This window comes from Diadema antillarum, unplaced genomic scaffold (genome assembly GCF_040938485.1).
Source record: "Diadema antillarum isolate AM-2024a unplaced genomic scaffold, OU_Dant_1.0 scf00000088, whole genome shotgun sequence".
Classification (NCBI taxonomy): Eukaryota; Metazoa; Echinodermata; class Echinoidea; order Diadematoida; family Diadematidae; genus Diadema; species Diadema antillarum.
Genome location: NW_027270977.1, coordinates 718857 through 727204, shown reverse-complemented (window position 1 = coordinate 727204; position 8348 = coordinate 718857).

Below are 8348 nucleotides of genomic sequence, written 5' to 3'. Positions count from 1 at the left end.
TTTAAAGCTCAGTACTTATTATTAATCAAGACTTCATGTTGCGAGAAGTGACACTTTGATAATGTGACATGTGCAATGAAACTCATAGGGGTTTGTAGATTTAAAAGAGCAAAGAGTGTTAGCAAGCAGCTATTTTAGAACCGTGTAGTAATAGCAGAGATTTGTGTCCTATGGTTGGAATGTATTCTATATTATTGATGTGGCAAATGGTATTTGGGTGCTACTGATGTATTTATTTCTCCCCCCTCCCTCCTTCCCAACTTGACTTATCAAGCCAAATAGTTAACACAAATATGAACAGAAACATGATTAGATAGATATAACAGAGTAGGTAGAGTTCAAATGTCACCCCTTGCTCCCCCCCCCCCCCCCCCCCCCCAAGAAATACTGAATTAAAAGAGAAGTACACCAAAGATAAAATTATTTGAACAGACAACCCTGTATCAGCAAAATGTATTGCAATGTAAAATGTACACTTGTGTACCTAGCTTGTTTATTTTTTTTTTTGTCTTGATCGAATGTTTAAATTGTTTTGAGACAAGCTTGATGCATTGCTGTTAGGAACAAAGGAGGGAAATACAGTCAAAACTGTCTACAGCGGCCACCCAAGGTAGACGGAAAAAGTGGCCATTATAGACAGGTGGCTGCTATAGACAGATTTCTTAACCTGCTTTTTCTCTCGGAGGGAATTGTTTTTAGTTGTCGTATGCGGCAGGTGGCTGCTGTAGACAGGTGGTCACTAAGACAGAATGGACTGTTTGTAATTAAAATGCTCCTGTGCAATTCACTTTTCGTTGTGGTGAGTTTTCGTCACCCCAGCAACTGTTCATGTGGTGTCGTAGTATCCTGATCGTGGAGGAGACATGGCCTGTCTACTCGTCACAAGAGGGAAAAGACTGATCCTTTTGCCATTATATGCAGTATCTTGATCCTGCAGCTAAAAATCATTCAACATTAATTTTGAAATGAACCATGTTTGCAACCTGGCGTTTTCTCAAATAGATTATTTGTTGCCCCACTAATGGAAAAACAGTTCAGTAAAGCCCAAATGCCAAGAGTGTGTAATGTGTTTATATTTAGATATCTAGCAGACTCAAGGAGAATTTGCTTATTAAAATGTTTTCTTTTCTTTTCCTGATACAAGAAGAGAAATTGGAAGTCAACCACCACAAATGTAATGTGTGAGCTCAGTTTATAGTTGGATGAAGATTATCCATTCTATGAATATGCCATGTTGTGCAGAGGGTAATTAACCAAGTCTTTCTGATAGACAGTCTGTCTGCATAGATTGCCAATGGCTGTTTGAGATGGAGGGGTTGAGAAGGTCGAACTAACCTCTCTACTGTAAAAGTGGATATTTTCCTGTGAGTAATTTTTCACTAGGTAAGATGAATTTCCCAAGTTTTTAATTCTGCAGAATCAGAACATTAATTACAGGAACATATGGCATACAAAACTATTTGCTTGATTTTATTTTCGCGCTGTATGGATGTGCGAAATACACAAAAATGTCCACTTTTACAGTATTCAAGTTCTGGACAGACCGTCCCGTGTCCCACATGTTGACCATCTGAAATCCTTGAGATGAAGATTCTGCCAAAAGTCAGAAATTCCAAAGATTTTCAGCTGACCTAGTGTCGTTGACTGCACTAAGAGAAGCAGATGTGTACAGGTGCTTTGATCATTGAAAGAGAATCACTGCAGAGTTTGGTTCTGGCATTGTTCTAGGGGTGAAGCTACATGTATGGCAGTAGATTTCTACTATCTGTGGCCAAATTGTTATGCTGTAAAAACTGAAATTATCATCTGATCAACTTTCTGCACGTGCCCTGTTAAGAGGGATTTCGCATGTTTTTAACTTCACGGACATTCACAACAATTGAGCGAGATCTTCAAAACATCTCACAGCTTCCATGGTGACTTTGGGTTTTTGCAGGTAATTGGTGTACGTTGAGACGGCAAAGTCACTCATGCTACAGGACTTGCAAAGCTCAAAAGTGAAGAAAACTACGGATAACAAAAGAACAAAACAGTCAAAAATTGACACGCTTTTATTTTCATACCAGTCTCATGTCACACGAAATGTGCAAATATTTCCACATTGAGAACTGGAACTATTCTAAGAAAAAACAAGAAAAAGACCATTAAAAAAAATTATTGTGTAATTCAGCTAAAATTATAAGTCATCTTTTGCAAGATATTTAGTACATAGAGCAAAGGGTTATAACATTTCAGCTTGAGATCCCCCAAAACTGCATGTGTAGGCCTTTAAGGTTGAACTTGATCCCCATTATCAAACCTTAACCTGTACTGTATTTAAGTAGCCAGGATGAAAAATCTAAAATAATCTCCCCTGAATACACACAGACTTTCTTTCTTTCACTACTTCTTGTGTCTTCCAGTCACCTCCAGTCAAAAAGAGATTATTTCATCGTCAATATGTTGCAATTGGCACCAAGAATCAGATGTTGTGCCAGCTTAGCTAGAAGAGTTGCTGTTTCAAGATGAAAGGAAGCTTTTGTGCGTGAGGATTTTCTTGAATGTTAAATATTAGACAATTCTCCTTTTATGTTGTACACAGCACATTGTTATTCTAAGCTACTGCTGAGAAAAGTGATGGCTTTCATGTGAAGAATATTGTGAGAGGCGGCAACTAGAAAAAGAGGGAGATGCAGCCTAAACTGGGATATTCATCTGGTTTGTGATGTAGGTGTTGCGCTTACAATATTTATCAGAAGTGAAATGGTTATATATCAACAGAGTGAATGAAATGTGAGCAAACTTGGAAGTAAAATTGGTAAGAAATTTTCAAAATGATATGTCGCCCTCGCCATCTAAAAGTTGCCTGTCATACCAGCATCAGTGGTCAGTGGTGGTGGTGGGGGGGGGGGGGGGGGGGGGGGGGGGAGGGGGGGGAGGGGGGAGGGGGGGAGGGGGGGAGGATAATCTCTGTGGGGTTCAAGGCTAACATTGCCTGCTTTCAACCAATTGGATAAGCAGGATGCTTATGATGTAGAACTGATCTAATACAGTACCTTTAACTCCTGCCCGAGTCATAACATGAGTAGAATGTGAATTAGCAGTTCGAGTTTAAAGGGAACTGTGAAGTCATGGTGACCCTCTGCAAAATTAGCATTTCCCGCAGTACAGCAATAACATATAGAATGCACTGTTGTTATTGGGAGTACGCTTATTGCTATACCATGATAAAGAGTTGAAGCACATCTGGTGCAGGCGTCGATGTGTGCCGTTCTGTTTGTGAATGGAATATGGCTTTGTAGGATAGCAAGGAAGAGCAGCCGTTTGCCTAAAATCTATGTGTTTCTCTAATAGGCCAGAGCAATGTGTGTTTTGAAAGCAGATTGTGCAGTCCATCAGATATTTCTAAAATGTAGCAATCAATTAGTAGCTAGTGAAAAGAAAGTGAACACGGCTGCAAGTAAAACATAAGCAACTCTTATGATATAGAGTACTGAAGTGTGATGTCAGAACCATTCATTCCCATGGAAATTGGTTCTGAACATCCTTATGTAGCCCAAATATCTATGAATACAATGCTTGCTAATCATGCTCGAACACAAGAGACTGTGACACCTCCCTTTGGTATGCTGTAAACAAATGACACACAAAATAGAGAACATTTGAGTTTGATAGCATAAAAATTCCCCAGTGGTACTATCTGTTTGGTTGCAGTTATACCAAAAGCAATTAAGCCATCCTACAGATGCATTTATTCCTAGTGACAAGAGGTGACAACAAACAGATCAGCTCAAATTACAGTTCGGGATTTTTATGTCCTTACACATCTTTAAATTTTGAAGAATTCCAACATGGCAAGTGGTGTATATATAAATCAACTTTCTCTTGATGATTAGAATACTGAAAGTCACAACCTCCCTGGAAAACCATCCTTGTGAAGCATCCTTAGGATAGTATGCTCTTAAAGTATTGTGATGTTTTAGATTTGTTGATGGTCTTGGCCATTATGGTAAATTGTTGGCTTAGTTTATGCCTTAAATTCCACTAATGTGGACATTTGTGTTGCTGCTTTCTCCATAAGGTTTGCAATTTAGGGCCCACCCCGCAGAGGCCGCTCTATTCAAACTGCAGGTACAGTTGGTGGTGGTGGTGGTGTAGTAGTAGTAAACATTTTGTGCTGACATGAATTATATATGAGTTTCTGCTGTGAGTGTATGTAGAAGATCACAGGTGATCTGTTTGAAGGTTTTGAAGTGTGGGGTACCACTCGTTTATTGAGTGGAGAGCGGGATTGTGGTATCTCGAGTCGACGAAAGATGGTCCATGTGGGTCATGAAGGCAGGTGTACAATTTAGATTTGACTTCCATATTGTAGCTATTTTCAGGTGGGGAATGGTCAGCAGAGCTGCCACTGTAAAAGTGGTTTCTTTCACGTACAGAAACTTTCGCGGTTTCCATCGGTGCCGACTTTTTCGCATGTGTTTAAATTCGTGGTCGGTAATGATGGCATTGTAACAAGCGACAGTTCAAAACATTTTCGCGTGATGTTAAATTCGCGGTTCAACCTCAAAGCGCGAAAAGCGCGAAAATAAAACCACCTCGAAAGAAACCACTTTTACAGTAATGTGATTATGCAGGATGTTCGCTTAAAATTTAAATGGCTCTTCATGGCCCAACAAAAAAATATAAAAGTCTTGATTTGGGGAATAATTTTTGCCTATTGTGGTGTTTCCAGCATACAAGTATCACCCTGATTGCTCTGTTGAACCTTCCCAGAGCTTATGTGAATGTTTGCAGTCCTGGGCCCTGTTTCATAAAGCTGTTCGTAAAGTTACGAACAACTTATGAGCGACTGGTGATCAGTTCTGATGTGCTATACTTATCAGAATTTCCATAATTCAGCACAAGAACTGATCACCAGTTGCTCGTAAGTTGTTCGTAACTTTACGAACAGCTTTATGAAACACCCCCCTTGTATAGTACTTGTATTACATGTACCTGCACTTAAAATTATGTCTTGTGGTCACCTTTTGGGGAAAAAAAAAAACTGTTTTACATTTGAAAAGAGATCTTTAAAGTAAAGGAAGGAACAGATGAGTTTCAAATCAAGAGATGTGAAAATCCGCTTTTATCAACATGGTTATCAGCGCAACGTACACTGTAATCAATCACACCATTTTCATACTGTGGTCCCATTCCCAGAATTTATGTTGACTCTGGCAACATTTGACCTCTGTATCTTTGACTCGTGCAGAGTTGACTGAATTTGTACTCAAATTGTTTAATTTGAAGGGGTACTTCTCTTTTCTCTAATACAGTAATCCTCTTTTGCTAATTGTTATCAAGAAATGCACTGTTTCATAGTGACATGATTATGATGGACTTCTCTTTGTAATGTATTCAAATTTTGGTGTATAATTGTAAGTACTTGTGTCAAAAAAGAAAAAGAAAAAAAGGAAACATCCTCACCACCACAAAGTGTGTGGACGTGGTGCCAGTTGGTACATATGCAATAATCAAATTGTAGTAGATTCTTCTCCAGAACAAGGCAGATGGTTGGAAAATATACCCTTGTGATCCTGTGATTAAGAAGTACAACAAACAAATCAATTAATGATGTCCAATGAAATTAGCTTGCTTTCACATCGTGGGTGAAAGAAATTTGATGGGGGTGTGGGTGTCATGTTTCGTCAGCATACTGGGTTTTTGTGAAAAGAATAGCTGTTGTATGTGGTAAAAAAAGTTTAGGGTGTCTGTTTGATCTGTGTAAGTTTGAAGAGGGTAGCTGATGTGTGTGTGTGTGTGTGGTGAAAACCTACAGAACTACATGTAATAAGGGAAATGTGGTAGTACACATATAATTTGGATTTTCACATTTTGGAAGACTTCAGGGGGGTTTCCATGTCTGAGAAATGATTTATGTGATTCCTAATGGCAAAGGTCCGTCCGCCTGGCCAAGGGTCAATTCTTATACAAGAGGAGATACTGACGATTTATTATGTAAACCCTTAATTTAGCCCTCAAATTCAAGTTTCAGCAGTGAACGTTATATAGACCCAAAGTTTGTAAGCTTGATGTTTTGTTGTGTGTGTGTGTGTTTTTTTTTTGCCGATACCCTTTTCAAATTCCTGTGCGAGATCTTGAATCTTAATACAAGTCACAATTATGTGTATTTCATTGCCTGTGACCATTTTATCATTTATAAACAAATTAATGATGGATGTACCTGTAATTGATATACCTTCAAATCATTTTGACTCAACTGCACAACACAAATGCAAACTTGTTGCTAGACAAGAACTAGTGCTTGAACCATAATCTAATCAGCAAACTAGATGTGGGCATTTGTTCTGAAGATACCCTCAAGGAGTGGTAATGAATTTGAAAACCTATTAATGTTGAAAATGCCTTAGTGTATGCAAATGGCAATTTCATTTTCTATGAAGAGTATACATTTCATGTGACATATTGTGAATATTGCAAAATTTTGTAAATGTAAAAAAATATGTATACATTAATATATTGTTATTCTATTTCTGTCCTTCCTGAATCTTTAGTTATTTCACGGTGAATTAGAATGAATGAATATTGTAGTATGAATGCAATGGCATGTATATTTCAATGTAAATATCGATGAAAATGTGCGGAACATCAAGATTTTTTTTTTCTCTCATGGCATTTCTTCTGACTCGAATAAATTAAGTTGAATGCTCTGCATTGAACTCTTTGCTCTCTCTCTCTCTCACTCTCTCTTTGGTGATTGGCTGCCAGTGGTCATGTGACCACAACTGAGTAAACTGGTGTGTAGTGTTCCCTCCCAAGTGTGAGGTCAAACTCTGGCGGCATCCTCTGCTACCTGTGTTGTGTATGAATGAATTTGAGTGTATGAAAGGAAGAATGACAACATTTACAGTCAACCGTGTTTCAGTCGACCTCGCATAAGTCGAATAATTGCTAAAAGTCGAAGGTCTTTTAAGTCCTCTTCTCTTATATTCTCTTGATTTCAATCCCTCATAACAGAGACTCCAACCCAAAGCACCTTCTGATCTGGAGATTCTCCCGCCTGAAACCCCTAGCAAACGGGAGACTCAAAGTTGGTGTGTGCGAAGCGCAAAATTCCGAGGGTTCTAGATGCTCTCTGGTGCTATCTAAGGCTTATTTTTTCAACATACGATAGAAATATGTAAGAAATCTTTTCCAACGGGAGACAAAGAGCCAGGGCGGGAGAAATTAAATCTCAAACGGGAGAACAGGAGATTTTGCAAAAATGGGTTTTCGGCGGCAGAGTTGGAGTGTCTGTCATAAGTCAAATTTTCTCTAAAAGTGAAAGCCATTTCCTCAGTCTAAATAAATTTGACTTGGGCGAGGTTGACTATACATGGAAGCCTGATCCAAAACTAGTGTTGGGCTACATAACTTGCCAATGGGTTTATCTGTATGTACAATACGTGTCATGCAGTAGTATGGATGATATCGAGTATCGAGGTCTTTCATTTGCAAATAACCTAAACTCATTCATGGGGATTACTTTCCCTAGAATACTATTCATAATCTACATAGTTTCTACAGCAGGGCTGCCAACCTTAAGCAGAATGTCACAAATTACATGGTAAATGGCCATAAAACAAAGCAAGTGGAGAGAGAGAGAGAGAGAGAGAGATAAATAGAGAAAGAGAGAGAGGTAGAGAGAGGAAGTAGAGAGACGTTTGACATTGAAGGCTAAAATCAATATTTGAAGAGTTTGTTCGCAAAAAACGACAAGTCCATTTTTGAAGTACGGTCTCTGTCATAAAGTACAAAATAATACCTTTTAAATGATATATTGGTCACTACATATAAAGGTACATTTTTGAAGTTATGGTCAAAAGAAGCAAAAAATTTCCTCTGATTTTCTTTGTTTTTCTTGACCTTTAATCGCAAATATCTCCATTTGGCAAATATGGACTTATCGGTTTTTGCAAACAAACACTTCATTTGTAATTGCTACATCAAATTTCAGTTTTGTTTTTTTTTTAAATTAAAAACTGTCCTCGACTCTACAATCTTTCTCTACCACTAAAGACTAGGTACTCTGTATCTTTTATTCGCAAAACTGTATTAGCTGTTACCCACAACACATCATATAGAATACAAAGTTGACAATTGGTAGTTTTTGTTTAGAAAACTTTATTCAACTCGACATCTCTATTGTAAGTCGTGCCAGACACTTCTATCATTGAATTTCGCAGTATTACAATGTACCACGGTTTACAATGCTGAATTTTGATAAATGAGTAGTATACTATTTGTCGTGGTAGTTTTCAAGATTCTCTCAAATTATTGCACTCGTGTGATGCAGGGGGCAAGCCGTAAATTTTGCAGATGTGCAA